Source organism: Ambystoma mexicanum, chromosome 9, assembly GCF_040938575.1.
Source record: "Ambystoma mexicanum isolate Mex_15411 chromosome 9, UKY_AmexF1_1, whole genome shotgun sequence".
Lineage (NCBI taxonomy): Eukaryota > Metazoa > Chordata > Amphibia > Caudata > Ambystomatidae > Ambystoma > Ambystoma mexicanum.
In genome coordinates, this window is record NC_090931.1 from 437437759 (window position 1) to 437455122 (window position 17364).

A 17364-nucleotide genomic window follows, 5' to 3' on the forward strand; every position below is an offset into this window, starting at 1 on the left:
GAATGGTGAATCTCAAAGGCCTTGTCAACAGTTGAAAGATTTTGCATACAATGACTTCCCCTTTTTACTCTTGTAGAGACCTCTACTCCCCCACCCCCTTACAGAACAAAGGTCACTGTCCACCAGATCCAATTCAATAAGATTAAATTGCTATCATCAGAACTGATACACCCTTTACTAACTTTCACACACTTCAATTTTCCATACATAACAGCGTGGGATATTTTCCATTTAAACCTAACCCTTGGATTTTACTTCACGGGTCTAGTTTCCTGCCGTAAAGGGTTAACATCAGTAAATACAATAGAGGCATCCATATCCACAATATGGGGGCCAGTCTCAATATTTCTACTCTGTGACCTAAATAAGTAATGTTCACCCGCTGAGCAAAATTCCACATTGGGTAATATATTTGCAGTGTTCATTCCTTGATATTTATATATCTTTCTACTCCTATTGGCACAGTTGAGGAGGAGCAGAGATTGCACATCAAACTTATTCTCCATCCTCTCACTCCTTTCAACCAAAGTAGTTAGCAGGTTTTCAAATACATCAAACATGGCAGTTGATGTAATGCTGGATGTACTAATGTACGAGTCATGTGAGATATCCATATTTGGTCTCTCCTCTGGTGCCAAGGTACACTACTCAGTTCCAGGGGGATTGAAACATTGGTAGCTTCAATTTTCACCATTCTCCCTAGCTGTATATAATTGTCTACATACCTCTCTTCCCCTTCATCTATCCAGTGAACTGTCACCGTCTTACTCTGAAAAAGACCCCTTGTTTTACACAATGACAGGTGCATTATGCACCCCACTGTGGCCTCCTGGGGCAGAAAAAGCTTGGGCGCCCCTGTGACATGTGGGATGAGAGAGCACACATAATGAGTGTCATTTGCCCTCTCTTACCCACCTGTCTTATATAATCGTACCACACATTCCCAGACGCCGTATCCTGCCTACCCCTAATGCCATTGTGGAACACATCTGCATTAAATAAGCTTCTTTTTTGTTCTCATTTTGTTTGTCATTATTTTTGATAGCGCTTCCTGATCCTTTATATCATAGAAACCAAAGAAAAGAAAGAGACAAAAGAACACAAAAAATGCCAAAACAAACCACAAGACATTATTCTTCTGCATTCTATCATTACCAACACTACTGCAAGGCAGATCGTCCATTTCCTCCACGGGCCTCCTGTACAACCTAATAGCAGAGTTGCCAAATACTGCCCATCAAGCTGTGCTTCTCTCCCCTTCTCCGAGGGAGCTGGTGCTGTTGTCTCTGAGGATGTCTGAAATGTGCATCCATGGTCTGCTGTCAGTCACTTTAACTGCAGTAGGCGTTGCGTAGACCACAGTATGGGGTCCCGTGAAGTGAGGCTTTTTCCACTTGCAGATAAAGTTCCTTATTAGTATTTTCTCACCATGGTAGCAGCTTGTGGAAAACTGTCTCTTCTTGTGTGTCTGTTGGTGATGTGGCTGCGGCCATCCAGCTTGAGCAAGGGCACACTGAGGAGATATGTATTTGAATGATTTTTTAAGTTCCATGAAGTACTTATTGAACTCTTCACCAAGTTACTCGTCTGAGCTGTTAGCATTCGAAATTGTGCGTGCAGGAGTGAGAGGCAATCATTCTCCTACCAGTAACAATTTTGCTTACCAATAACAATTTTGTGCGGAGTCAAGTGATGATGGTAGCCAGTTATTATATATTAAAAAAAAGTCGAATGCAAAAATGTCGAAAAAAAAAGTCGAAAAAAATTAGACTGTTTTTTTTAATTTGTATGTTTTTTTGGTTTAGGTAGTAAAAATAAACAGGGGGTAGAGGGGGGGAACCCCCCATTAAAACATTTTTTTTTTTAAAAAACCTCAATTTTTTTTCGGCATTTTTGCAGTCGACTTTTTCACTATAAACCAGTGATGATCCATGCCTGGTGAGTTACGTAATGCAAATAAGGCAAGCGGTAAGCCTTACAGCCAATTTTTGCCAAGTGTCACTGTCAGCTTGGCCAAGCACTCTTTAAGCAAGCTGGCTTGTGTGTGGTACACTGAAAATAGACAATGCTTTATTCCCATAAGGGCGGTAATCTCCTTCAAGATGTCATGGGCAAAGTGTTTCCCATTGTCTGACTTCAATTCATCACATATTCCACACCTCGGGAACACCTCCCTCGCCAGAAATGTAGCCACTGATCTTTCTTCATTATGGGTACAGGGTCCCACCTCAAGTCAATTGGAAAAAGGGCATGCTACTATGATCATATGATGCACATTTATCTTGCATGTCAACATAGTCAATATGCGAATGCCGGAAAGGTGCCCCTCCGGGTGCGGTAGTGTTGCCTTGACAGTCTTCAATGTGTTTCATGCCAGATATTTCTGGCAGGACATGCAATTACTGGTAAATTCAGCAACCAACTGGTAGAGGCTTGGTATGAACCAAATCCCATTAATCTCTGCGGCCACGTATTCCTTTGACACATGGGCCAGATTGTGTAGCTGCTCTAGTGCTACATTTAGTAATTTCTTGGGCATTACAGCTTTACCTGTGCTTTTCTGTCTCCATACTAAATCAGTGAGGTAGAGAGAACACCCTCCTTTCATCCATGGTTCCTTTGTCTCCTGGGGTGCTTCTTACAATTCAATCACTTGAACAAAGGGTAGTGCATTAAAGGACTCAGCAGTGTTAGAGCTCTCGGTTCTCTTGGACCCGAGTGCCATTATGGGTATTTTTTCTTCTTTGCTTGGGAATAATTTGGCAGTGCCTTAGGGCAAATATGCCGCCTCTTTGGCTGCTCTGACAGCCATTTCATTTCCTTGTGAAATAAAATCCAGGCTCCCGGTGTGGGAGGTAAATTTTATTATTGCAGCCTCCACCAGTAATTTCAACACCTCAATTAGCTGAACAGGGGACCCATCACTCCTTTTGAACCCCTTCCTTTCCCATTGAGCCAACCCAAAGGGCACTGTGATGGTGGCATATGCTGAGTCTGAAGAAATATTGACCATGTGCTCTTCTGACAGGTCTAATGCTGTTATTAGAGCCACTAGTTTCTGCAGTCTGTGCCGAATAATGAGCTGCAATCGCACTTGAGAGCAAATGAGAAATTCTCCCTCCTTGTACCCACCACCGCAGCACCAGTATACCTGCATCCTGTGATAGCCCATCAACTAAGAACATCCTCCCACCCCTCTATCATTTCCTTCTTCACCTGGGGGTTCCCTTCCATTCTGTCCATCTACGATGCACAGTCATGACCATATTCTCCCGGTGCAGCTGGCTGCGCTATGAATGTTGCCGGGTTCACTACACAAAATCTAACACCCTCAATGTCTGGGTTTGTCAGTATCACCTCGTATCCCGTTGTCCCCTGAGTTGTTAACATGCACTTGGATTTCTCAAAAAGCAAGTGTACCACGTATACAATTATGGGGACACCCTATTGTTATTGTTGCTGCCTTCTCTATGGCAAACACTACGGCCACAAGTGCTTGTTCACAAGGGAAGTGACTCTGCATCACTGGGCCTAACAGACTGCTGTAGTATGCCAAAGGATTGTGCCCCTGTGTTTTATTTTCTGGGTGAGGACAGCATCATCACTGTGTCATCAGAATGTAAAAACAAGTAGAACTTCTCTTTATAGTTGGGGGTTGCCAACACTGGACACCGGGGCATGTGCCAGTGCCTCCTTGAGCGTAGCAACATTTTCGTTCATCTCTGACATCCATGTAATGTGGCCCTTAACCTTTTTGGCTTCTATAAGTGCCTGAAGAGGGTTTGTGAATGTGGAATAATCCAACACCCATGCCCTGCTGTAATTGCACAATCCCAAGAAATGCTTCATCTCCTTTACCATACAGGGTGGTGGGGCCCTATGTATTGCGTCCACTGTTTCTGGTGTTACCTTTTGCCCCTCTGTGGATATTATTTGCCTGAAGTACACCACCTCTGTGTGACAGTACTGTAACTTCTCCTTGTCTACCTTGTACCCTTTCTCTGCGAGCATGATCAAAAGAAGTATTTAATCTATTAGGCACTGTTCCTCCGTTACACTGCACACTAAGAGGTTGTCCACATACTGTATCACTATACTGGGTGCTTGCAAATTGCTTAGATTCATCTAGATCACTCTGCTGAACACACTGGGGGTCTTGCAGTACCCCTGTGGCAACCTTGTGTGTTCAAATCGGACCCCGCAATATGTGAACACAGTGAGATATCTGGAGTAGGATGTAATGTCATAGAAAAGAACACGTTTTTACTATCAATCACTGTGAAATATTTTGCGTTTGCTGGGATTTACACAATATCGTAGCAGGGTTTGCCACGAGTGGTAACTCAGCCTCTGCCACATTTTTCAGGGGACGGTGATCCTGTGTACATCTCCAGCCCCTCACTTTTCTTTTGTAATTTGATATATTGCCGTGTTGCATAGGCATGTTGATGTCTGTTTGTGCCCTGCTGCCATAAAACAAGGAGTGTGTTTTAAATGCCCTCAACTGCCTCTTGTCTCTTGAGCACCCCCACATTATGGGGCCCTTTGGTCCGTACAATGTCTGGGATGTTCTCCACGTCTTCCTGGGTGTATGCAGCCCGCTTCTTTGCTAGCTGTGTCAGAAAGGCTTGTACCAAAACTATCAATCGCACTGGACAGGGGATGTGCGGTTGAAACACTACTTCTTTCTCCTCTTCCTCCACCCAATCTGCAAACAGCTGCTCATCAGTCACATCAGTCAATGTCAACGTGGGGTCTATACAGAGAAATTGTATGCCATTCAATGTCATCCTCATCTGTCCCACATAGTATCATCATGTCTTTTCATGTTATCACCGCCTCAAAGTACAACAGTATCTGTGCCCCTGGGGCAATTTCCGTGTGCTGTAATGGCCTGAAGAGAAACTTTGTGGATAGTCGGAAGGTCTTTCCTTTCATCCCTGGCACCCAACCCAATAGTATTCATACCCCATATAGGAACACCTGGGGGTGCATGGGCTGCCCTCATAATGTGCTGCATGAACAGTAGACCTGAATAATGGCTGCCACTCTTGCTGGATACATTCCAGGCGTGGAGCACACTATACCTTTTTCTGAGAATGAAAAAGTCGCATTCAACTTGCTTAACAAGTCTATACGCAGTATGTTTATGGCAGTATCTTTTGAATACATTAGAGGTGCTACAAGGTGTTGTGTGCCTATTGTTAGTGATACATCCTGTGTAACTGGAACCATGACAATAGCCCCCAAGAAGCCCTGTGTGTCCATAACTTTAGTTGATAGTGGGAATCCACCCTCCTGTATGCAAGATTTGGTGGCCCTGTATCTATCAAGAAGGAGACATATTTCTGCCCTGGCTTCACTGCTACCTCGGGTTCCCCTTCTGGGTCTTCAGTTACTACAAGGACTGGACACACAAGCACTTTCTCTGGGCACTCCTACTGGAGTGTTATATTCTGTGGGAACGGGAAAGGATTTCCATTACTCCAGTGCAGTGGGGTACAACATTCTGACCCAGGAATGTACTGTCCCCTTGTGGGTGTCTCTGTGCGGGTGCTTGCAATGCGTTTGTGGGTGGCCCGGTGATCCCTATCAGCCCTGCTTGGGCAAACGTGTGTACTTGCTGGTTTGGGGGCTGCAGGGGCTGTGGGCTGGTGGGCAGCACCTGCTGCTGTGTTGGGGCCTGCTGCTGTGCTGGTGGGCCCACTAGCTGTAGTACCCCAGGATTGAAATAAAGCTGCTGCCCAAAAGGGATCATTCATGCAAAATGGCCTACTTGACCACTGAGGAAACATGGCCATAAAAACCTAGGCCCTGCCCCTCTGTACCCAAACTCACAGCCCCTCTGTACCCTCTCCCTTGTGGGTAGAAACTGGGTGGTTGGGCACCCCACTGTGGGGTGCACTCTGGGTGTGGGTACCCTCCTTGCTGTGTTCCACCCCCCACGGGAAACTCCCCCCGCCTGTTGGATGCATGCCACTTGTGCAGGGCCTGGGGTGAGCACCGTCCCATCTATTTATAGTTTTGCTAGCTTATTCTGTACTAACTTGTTTTCTGCCTTTGTGTCATTATCTGCTGACTCTCTCTCCCTCGCTTGCTTCCTTTTTATAGTAGTGTACGATAGTCGATTGCATCTCTGCCACCACTTTGCCTCTATCCCAACTATTGTATCTGGAGAAATCTGTACGTCTTGGGGAAGCCCTCAGACCAATAAATGGTAAAAGATCAGTATGTATTCGTCTCATGATTTCTGTGTCTCTAGCATCCAAAGCTCAGGTACTTGTCGTATATATTCTGCAGGGTCCTCATCTGGTTTCATTTTACAGACCAACACTGCCCACAGGTCCGAAGTATCAGGATACATACTTCTGAGCACTGTCCACACGTCGGCGCAACAGTTATTAAAGGGCACTCCATTGGTTAAAATTGCTACTCAATTTTACCCCAGTGTATCCCACTTGCTTCCATATTTTCTGTCCCCGCTCCCCTAATAATGCCGCAAACAAACTCCTAATATTCCCAATTGTCAGGGTGATCCGACTGTCTCCTTCTCAAGAGCGTATATCCACTTGCTCGCCCCCCCCACCTCATAAGGGAAGACAAGCTGTAAATCAAGTTGTCTTTGTCCACAGTCAGCCATGGTACGTAATGTGCATCTTCCCTTCTTTTTTGTAGCAGAGGCATTTGGGTGGTCCGAGGCCCAGGTCCCAACCCGCCCCATGCTGGTCTTTGCCACTGCTATCTTTTCCTTTTTACTGCAGAGGGTCTTACACAAGTCCTTGTTCATCCTCCCTCTATCCCCTTTTCTCTTTTGTTTCTGTCCCCTCTCCTTTTCCCTGTGTGTAGCACAGGGCTTGTCATTTCCAGTACTCATGCCTCCCTCCTCCTCTTCGTCCGGGATGATACAGTTCTCTTCAGATGTGTGCAGCCCTTCCTCACACTTGTCAGATCCCTCGCTGTCCAATTTAAACTTTATCTTCCCTGATATCCACCGATCTATGCCCCGTTATTCCTTGCTCCTTCTATGCACCTCCTTTTCTATCACCCCCTCGGCCTCCTTGAACATAGTGACCAACTGTTGCTGCATGCTTTTTTCTATGTCAGCCAGGTACTTTCGGTTGCCCTTTTCCTTTTGCCCACTAGCGCTGTCCTCATCGGGCTTCCCTTTCTGCCCCCCCCCCATCTGCTTGGGGACATGTGCTGTGGGTTTGTGTATCCCCCTGCAGGTTTCAGCAATGGGTGCAACCTGTAGGGAGGGGGCAAGCACTAGGTGGCCCTGCTGCATCACTGTCCTGCCCACTCCCCTTGACAGGATCCTCCCTTTTTGTCCTCGTAGAGCTTCCAAAGCCCTAGAATATTTTGCCTACTGTTGAGCTTCGATCCTTTATATGTTGCTAACAAGTAAGAAAACATATGTTCTATTATTCTGCTGGCAAACATTCCCTCTCCTGGCCATTCTCAAAAACACTTCCTGCAGTGTTCCGAACCCACTGAAAGTGGCATTTCAATATTTTATCACGATATTGGGGCAATTTATTACATGAGTGGTCCAAGGGCGTGTCTGTCCTAAAAGCCCTTCTGACCCTGTGTGCACGCCACCTGTACTACGGTTTAGTGCTCACTCACCCCGATTTACCTAAAACCTTACCCACTGTCCAAATTACTCTTATGCCCTTTCCACCTCCCCAAATCCCTGCTTGATACTTTCAACTTTGACACAAACCCCACACCTTCTACTCACAGTGTCATACTTACCCTTCCTTCTACACACACCTTATCCACAGTTACTGGCCCTCTCCACAGGCCAACCCACACACACCTGTCATGCTCACCAGCCTTCTCCACAGGCCCATTCACTCAGTCACTCAGTGTTAGAACAATAATGGCCCTCTCCACAGGCCCACTTAATTCCCAAACACACGCATGGCCACGTCCTTCTCCGGCCGTGCACCGTCCACTACTATGCCAAGCTCAAATATATACACGTTATCTCTGGTGCGGACCCTTCCACCTCAGCCGACTCCACATGAACTAACAAATGCTTCAGTCACTACTAGACCAACGAAACACAAAAAATCAAGACAACAGACCTACTCAACATATACTATCCTATTGCGCGCACTTCTTCAGCAAATCAACAAATCGTAAACACCATCCCAAAAAATGACACTATACGATTGCACGCACTACACATAACTCCCATCTAATGGGGTCTGCCACCTTCTACATACTCTTCTGCTCTAACACAGATGTGCCCACCACACACTCAACCACCTCCTATCAGAGGAGTGGAACTAAACTTTAAGACTACTATGGCCTATCGTCCTCCCCCTTGTAGGATGCATACTAAACACCATAAAAGATTCCCCCTCCCCCCCTCGGTGGGCATGCAACCACAGATTACACGTTCATGTGAGGGTACACTCAAGTGTCCTTGAGATCCTTGTGTCCTCCCGGCACTAAGCCTTTCCTATGGCCTGCCTCTCCACCTGAGCATAGGCAGTGCTCTGGACCAGGCAGAACTTCATGAACAAAGTGTCCGTGGGGCCTCCTCAGTTGTGCATGTGAGATTTGTCTGCACCTGCCTAACCCATGCCCCTTGGGAGGGGGGGCTGCAATCCCCTCAGCTGTCCGAGGGAACTAAGGATCTCGCTGTGGCCTCCAAATACATCAGGGGTCTTCCGAGGAAGGTAAGTACTGGAACACCAAAGTAATTTAAAAAGGAGCATACACAGCTGGGAGAGCACTGCATGGTGGACCAGAATTCAGTGAAGAGAGCCGTCAGCGCCGCCCACTGTGGGCAAACCTTTTATACAAAATCAACATAATTTGCATGAGAATAGTTGAAACTCATCAAGAAATTCCCTACAAAGCCGATTGATGGGACTAACTACGTTTACTACAAGTAGTTGATGCAAGCCATCCTGACCCCTGTTGTCCAACACCTACCCTTGTGACTTCAATAACCTTCCACACCACCCCACACTTTTGTGCCAAAGTCTCTACCCTCCCTCTTCTATTTCTCCCCCCTCCACTTCACCTATGGTGCTCTCTGTTTCTCCTATCTTTTCCAACTGTTTCGCTATCGACTATCCTACCCTTCGCACCAAGTCTGGTAGGAAGAAGTTCAAAAAGGATATCCGGGTCTCCAACCCAGACCTCCCCATCGCCGATGCCTACACCAGCGCATCCTCCAGACAGACCCTCACTGACATCCTCTTTGTCATTCCTTTGCCATACCTATGGACTCTTCATATGGTCTCTGTGCTCTCTCCTTACTCCTCCTGTCCCATTAATGGTGGCACTCCGTGGGAGGCCCTCCTTACTTCCTTCCATTCCTCGAAGGTCATCATAAATGTGTACCTCAATGGCATCGTCTTGGTCCAGGGCTCCCAGGCCAACCTCCTCCCCTTTGACAGACGTTTCCTGTGCCTTATCAATTTCCTTTCCTCTCCCGCTGTCCCTTCTCCCCCTTCTTTGGCATCCTTGCCCCCACCCTCTGACACTTCTCTGACACCCTCCTCCTCCTCCTCGGCTACCTTGCCCTCTCCTCCTACCTCCTCTGCCCTCTCTCTGGCCCCTTCTACACCTACGCAGGGAGTACCTCTGATTTGTACCCCTCCCCAGAAGTCATTCAAGGATGGCAACCCGCTTCACCTCAGCACTCTTAACTCTCGATCTGCTGTCAAACACTCCTCTGACATCTGCCATTTCCTGGAAGAACACAACCTTCATGTCCTTGATCTCACCGAAACTTGGTTCAGGGCCAGCTCTGGCACAAGCTTAGACACTCTCCTTCGCGATGGCTACAAGATCCTCTCCGCGCCCAGATCCAACTGCCCCGGTGGCCATGTTGCCTTGATCTTCCCAGAGTGGATTCCTGCCTCTATCATTCCTATGCAGGCCTACTCTTCCTTTGAATGCCTGGTCTGCAGGCTGTCTCTCTCCTGGCCACTCTCTCACAGTGGCTACTATCTACCATCGACCTGGTCAGATCACCTCCTTCCTCTCTGAGTGGGCGGACCTCTCCTCCTCCCTCCTGGCCTCAACCACTCAATTCCTACCCCTTGGAGACTTCAACATCCACCTGGATGCTTCCTGTCCCGCCGTGGGACTCTTTTGTGACCTTTGCGACTCCTTCTCTATCTCTAGTCTTCCCTCTCACCTGACTCACTGCACAGGGCACACTCTTGATGTTCTTATTTCCTCTCACCTCGCCCTCTCTAACCCTCTCACCACTCCTCTCTCCTGGAGTGACAACTTTCTCCTCTCTTCTCATCTGTCACTCTCTTTACACCTCAGTCCAAGCCTACCCCCACAAAGCCACCCACCTTCTCAGTCATTCGACCCATGAAGCATGTCAGTTGAGGCTTTCACTGCATCTTTGTCTCCTCCTCCTGCACCTCCAGCTGACTCACACCCTGGCACAGCCCTTTCCTTACTCCACTCTGATACTCTCGATATACTTGCCCCTGTCATGAGGGTTCGCAGGAAGCCTAAAATCAAGTGCAACTCCTGGCAGGACTCAGACCTTGTCACCCTTAAACGCAAGTGTAGGGTGGCTGAGAGGAAATGGTTCGCTTCCTGTACATCCTTTGGCAAACTGGCCTACCGCCTGATCCAAAGGCAATACCAACTCTGTCTTCACCAAGAAGAGATCTCACATCCAAGCCCGTATTTCTGCAGCATCTAACAACTCGGCCGAACTCTTTAATATCTGAAAGGAGCTGGCCAATCCTGCTGCAGTCTCTACCTTTCCTGTGCCTTACCAGGCCCTCTGTGCAGCCATGGCCTCTCATTTCAGCTCTAAAACCCAGGACATCCTGTCCACCCTCTCAGGTTCTACACCCTCCCCCCTCCAGTATCTCCTCCCCAGGTGAGGTTTCAAGACAAGTCCAAACTATGAAAACCTCTTCTAAACAGGTTCTTCCCTGTTCTCCCAAAACCATCAAGGACCACATCGACACCCTTGCCCCAGCCCTGGCCGATTTCTGCAACCACTAGTTCACCTCCGGGACCTTCCCCTCCCCCTGAAGCACTCTGTTGTGCTCCCTCTTCTCAAAAAAACCTTCAGTCGACCCCTCCCTTCCGGCTAACTATCACCCAATCTCTATCACTCTTTTCCTGGGCAAACCCCTGGAGAAGCTGCCCATCTCCCAGCTTAATCTACATACTGAATCTGTTGGTTGTCTCCATGACCATCAGTCTGGCTTTAGAGCAGCCAGGAGCACGGTAACTGCTCTCCTGAACATCCGTGAAGACTGCTCTCTAACCTTGATTCTAATCTCCCCTCCGTCCTCATCCTACTGGATCTATCCTCTGCCTTTGACACGGTCAACCATGCCATCCTGCTCAACCAACCCCGTGATAACCTGGGTCTCACTGATCAGGCTCTGGCCTGGCAGACTTCTTTCCTCTCTGACCGACTGGGAGGTTTGTACACAATATTGGTAAATAAACACAGTTAAACGGAGAATGTATATTATTATTCCCAAGGTAACTTTTATTATCAACATATAACTCTTCTAATATTTTTTCTATGTTTTCTTTCAGATAACCAAATAAAAGGATACAGGTGGTCTCCCGATATCTTCTGGAGAGGACAGAGTTCTTTTTGGCCAAGCGGGACAGAATATTTCAGGTAAGTCTTTGTTCGACTTCGTGTCTTCCTTTCTTTGACGTCTACAATATTGTTTGGGTCTTTTCTCCTTTGCTTTAGGACTTGTCTCCCTCTTTATTCTCTTCACTCTTCTAATAGTCTGAATTCCGTATTTCTCAACATGCGTCTCGGCGTTTTGCACCCAGTTAATATCGTAATAGCATTTCCTAAATAACTCGTAACATGTCAGCGTTGAATAATACGTAGCGCAACGGTGCCCACTTTCAACATCAGAAATCGTCTACATATGTTTTGTCCGGCAGCCGTTCAATTCGTATCAGAGCGGTGCTCTTTCTTTCATAGTAATAGCTTACCGCTAATCAGCTGGGTCACGTCAATGGGTCTTCCGATCGATCCTGCGGGGTCACTCCCCTGCTTGCTCCCTCGCATTCATCCACGTTGGTTTACACCATTTCCGAGGGTCGCCTTCTGTCCACTCTGTCAGCCTATAACGACTTTCTCTCTCTCACCTCCAGGCAACTTCGGGGAATCAATCACGGTCGTGTCCTCTTCTTAGCCGTGACACACGATCAGCTGTTCGTCTTGGCGTTCCCCGCTGACCAAAAACTTCTATCCTCGGGAGGCTCAGCGAGTCATCAGCTGCTCGGCTCGGCGCGGTCTCCAATGTTACGAGCTCCGCCGCAGCTACTCCCTTCGGCAGATCAGCTGTTCTGTCGTACGCTGACTCTCCCCTTTTCCGCTTTCTCTCGGCCTCACATGGGACAAACTCAATAGCGATTTCTAACTATCGCATATATTATTAGTTTCTTTAACTTCTGATTAACTCGGTGCAACGGCACAACTTCCCTCTTCTGTTCAGCTGTCTCAATACGCCCAGTTCCAACCGTCCTCCTTCAAAAAACTCCTCCTCGGTCTCCTGGCAACCAAAACAAAAACAAAGAAGGGACAATTGTTGTCATCAAACTTCATCTCCCTCCAATCTTCTCTGTGATTGGCCCAGTGACCTGTCAATTACTCCCTTCCATTAGATATCATCAATTAACCCTTCATATGGTCTTTCTGCCTAGTATTAACAGAGCCTGAGCCAGCCGGTGTCTTTGTTACCAAATCTGCTCCATTTTTATCACATACCCTCCCCTCTAGTCCCTTATGTTTGGTAAGGGAATTGTTCTGGGATAAGAAATCTGCCTGGGCCATTAATTTTCCTGGACGATGAACTGTTTTGAACGTAAAAGGTTGTAATGATAAAAACCATCTCAGTACTCGGGGATTAGTATCTTTGTTACATGCCAACCATATAAGAGGTGCATGATCAGTCACCAGAGTAAACTCTCTTCCTAATAAGTAATAGCGTAATGCCTCTATGGCCCATTTCACTGCAAGACATTCCTTTTCAATTGTAGCATAATGTTGTTCATGTGGTAAAAGCTTCCTGCTTATGAAAAGTATGGGTTTTTCTGATTCACCTTGCCCCTGAAACAATACCGCTCCAAGCCCTGTTCCAGAGGCATCTGTGTGTAGGAAGAACGGAGCTGAGAAATCTGGACATTTTAAAATGGCTTTTTCAGATAAAGCATTCTTTAGGTTATTAAATGCATTCATTGTCTCTGTTGTATACCAGTTCTTCTTCTTGCTAGATGAGTTTTTCAACAAATCTGTCAGAGGTGTTGCTATTGTTGAAAAATGGGGGATGAACCTTCTATAGTACCCAATAAAACCAAGAAAGGCTCGCACTTGTCGGAGGTTTGTAGGAAATTGTAAGCTTTTTATGGCTTTCAGCTTGTCTTCTTGTGGTTTAATCATCCCCTGTCCTACAAAGTATCCCAAATATTTAGTATAGAAATTAGCCATGAACGTTTTCTTTGGATTTATGTGTAGACCAGATTCTTGTAATAGTCTAAGTACATTTTCCAAATGGGTTAAATGATCGTCCCAAGTTTGACTGAAGACAATAATATCGTCAAGGTATGCTCCTACATATTCTTCCTGTCCTCTAAGGATTGAATTAATGAGCCTTTGAAATGTTGCTGGTGCCCCATGCAACCCAAACGGTAAGACTGTAAATTGGAAAAGTCCCGATGGTGTGGCAAAAGCAGTTTTTTCTTTATCCTCGGGGAGCAACGGTATTTGCCAATATCCTTTTGTTAAGTCTATAGTAGTTAGAAATTTAGCTTTTCCCAGCTTGTCTAGTAAATCTTCGATTCGTGGCATAGGGTAGGCGTCGAACTTGGAAATCTCATTCAATTTCCTAAAGTCCATGCAAAAACGAACCGTTCCGTCAGGCTTCGGCACCATTACTACAGGGGATGACCACTCGCTATGAGAGGGTTCTATTACGCCCATCTCCAACATTTCTTTGATCTCCTTATTGATAGATTGGAGTTTGGTCTCTGGAATTCTATAGGGTCTAATTCTTACTACTTCTCCTGGCTGAGTTACAATACGATGACATACCATGTTCGTTCTCCCCGGTAAGGACGAAAAAGTATTTGCAAATCTCCTTACCAACCCGAGGAGTTCTTTCTTCTGTAACTCAGATATATTTTGATTTATGTTTAACGCTTCCAGTCCCAGATCTTCTTTTAACCTTGGAAAAGGTTCGAAAGATGTCTCCTTAGTATTAATCACTGCCACCGTCGTTATAGGTTCTACCCATTTCTTTAGTAGATTCACATGATATGTCTGTGTTGGGAATCTTCGGTCATTTTGTCTCACCTTGTATGTTAGTGGACCTAGGACCTCTTCAATTTCATAGGGTCCTCTCCATGCTGCCAGCATCTTGTTCTCAGACGTCGGGAGTAAGACCAACACTTTATCTCCCTTGTTAAATGATCTTAATTGAGTGTTTCGATTATAGTAGTATTCTTGTTTGGTTTGTGCTTGTAACAGATTTTCTTTGGCAATGTTCTGTAACTTTTCTACCCTCTCTTTAAGTTGGTATGCATACTCAGTAAGTGAGATCTCTTGACTCGGCTCCTCTTCCCAGTTTTCCTTCAAAATATCGAGTAGCGTTCTCACTGATCTTCCAAACAGAAGTTCAAAGGGTGAAAACCCTGTCGATGACTGTGGGGTATTCCTTAAGGTAAGGAGTATCCGTGGGAGCAACCTGTCCCAATTCTTTCCTCCTGGCTCTCCTGTTTTACGCAACATTTGTTTTATGGTTTGATTGTACCTCTCTACAAGGCCATCAGTTTGAGGATGATAGACAGCGGTTTTTAAATGCTTCATTTGTAGAATCGTACACACTTGTTCCATCACTGATGACATAAAGTTGGATCCTCTGTCGGTAACAAACTCCTTCGGTATTCCCACTCGGCTAATAAAGGGTATCAAGGCATCACATATACTTTGTGCACTAGTAGACCTAAGAGGAAAGGCCTCCGGATACCTGGTAGCATAGTCGACAATCACTAAGATATATTTATGACCTCTGGATGAAGGTTCTAAGGGGCCAACAATATCTAACCCAATCCGATGGAAAGGTTCCAACACGACTGGCATCGGCTGTAAAGGTGCTTTCCTCACATTGGCTTTATTTTTCTTCTGGCATTCTGGACAGGCTTGGCAGAAACGAGCCACCTGAGCATAAAGCCCCGGCCAATAAAACCTGGCAAGGATTTTCTGTGTGGTCTTCTCTGTTCCTAAATGACCTTCACCAATTTGTAGATGTGCCACTTCCAACACCGTTTGATAATATTTCTTGGGTACTAGCAACTGTTTCAGAATAGTTCCAGTGGCATCCTTGCTAGTTCGATAGTATAATCCTTTTTCTTTAACAAAAGAGGGACCATTTCCCGATACCCCTGAGTTAACTGCAGCCCTAGCATTTCCTAATAATGGATCTATTTCTTGTGCCATTCTGAAAGTATCTCCCGCTTCATCAATTTTCCAGTCCACTGCAATGGGACAAACATTTTTTTCGGCCCAAACTTTCTTTAACTTTCTTAACTCCGACTTCACTTTCCTTTCTTTATTTAACGGCTCTGCAATGGTCTCATGGGCGAACCGGGCACTTCTTAACCAATTTTCTTCTATCGACTTTATGATCCATGAAAAATTGGGAACATCGGAACCAATAAGTAGAGGCTCTGGTAATACTGGCATTAGGGCTGCCCTCACCTCCATCTGTTCCCCGGCTACTTTTAACCTAATCTCTTTGGTCGGGTAAGGTTTGACATCTCCATGGACACAACGTATGGGAATTAATGCATTCGGGTCCCCAGTATTCCCCACAAGTTCTGTACTTACAACCGTTTGCAAACTGCCGGTATCCACCATAGCTCTTGTAGGTTTCCCATCAACTTGTGCTTCGCAAATATACGAATACAAGGTTTTAGGGATTGCCGTTCCTTCTTGATATTCTCCTTCTCTGGGAACCTCCATGTTTCCCACGTCCATAGGTTCAGCCTTAACTCTTTTGGGACACATTCTTGCTAGGTGTCCCCACTCACCACATTCAAAACATTGTATGCCTTTTGGTACCATACTAGCGTGCCTGATGCCTACAGGGCTCTCACTCGTTGGTCTCCCTTTTGGAGCCTCCCACTCCGGCTTACGTAACATCGAGTTCGGCCATCTTGTCACAGTAGTTGTTCTGAGAGAATGGTTATTCCAACTGGGTGTGGGGGTTGGTTTGTTGTTTATCGCATATGTCATGGATCTGCCTTGTCCAGCCTTTTGATAGGCTGAAGCGATGTTAACAGCTTCAACCAGGCTGGGTCGGTGATGTTGGCGCACCCAGCGTTGCATTGGTAAAGGTAAGGCTTCCACAAACTGCTCCATAACAATTTTCTCTGACATCTCATGAGTGGTACTGGTGTTAGACTGCAACCATTTCTCTCCTAACTCTTTGACTCTATAAAAGAGCTGCCTCGGTGTTTCTTCGGCTTGTAGCTTGACTTCTCTAAATTTTATCCTATATGCCTCTTCATCATGTCCCAAGCGTTCCAGTACTACTCGTTTCATATCTGCATACAGGGTTTCCCCGGTTGGATTGGCTGCTTGGTAAGCACTCTGCATCTCACCTGTCATGAGGGGTGCTATGTAGTGACACCAGCTATCGTTTGGCCATTGAGCGTTCCTAGCCACTCTCTCGAAGTTCACAAAGAAGTGAGCTGGGTCCTCTCCTACTGCGTACTTTTGTAAGACTGATGCTGGAACCTGGGAATGTCGTCGTACGGTGGTCGCCTCCATTAATTGAGCTTGTTGTAGTTGTATGGCCTGTTGAAATGCTTGCCTATCTGCTTGGGCTTGTTGGTTCTGTAACTGTAACGCCTGTTGAAGTAATTGTTGCCCCTCACTTAGCGTTTTAATGAGTTCTTCCATGGTGTTCGGCTTTATATCCCACTTCTGACACCAAATTGTGAGGTTTGTACACAATATTGGTAAATAAACACAGTTAAACGGAGAATGTATATTCTTATTCCCAAGGTAACTTTTATTATCAACATATAACTCTTCTAATATTTTTTCTATGTTTTCTTTCAGATAACCAAATAAAAGGATACAGGTGGTCTCCCGATATCTTCTGGAGAGGACAGAGTTCTTTTTGGCCAAGCGGGACAGAATATTTCAGGTAAGTCTTTGTTCGACTTCGTGTCTTCCTTTCTTTGACGTCTACAATATTGTTTGGGTCTTTTCTCCTTTGCTTTAGGACTTGTCTCCCTCTTTATTCTCTTCACTCTTCTAATAGTCTGAATTCCGTATTTCTCAACATGCGTCTCGGCGTTTTGCACCCAGTTAAT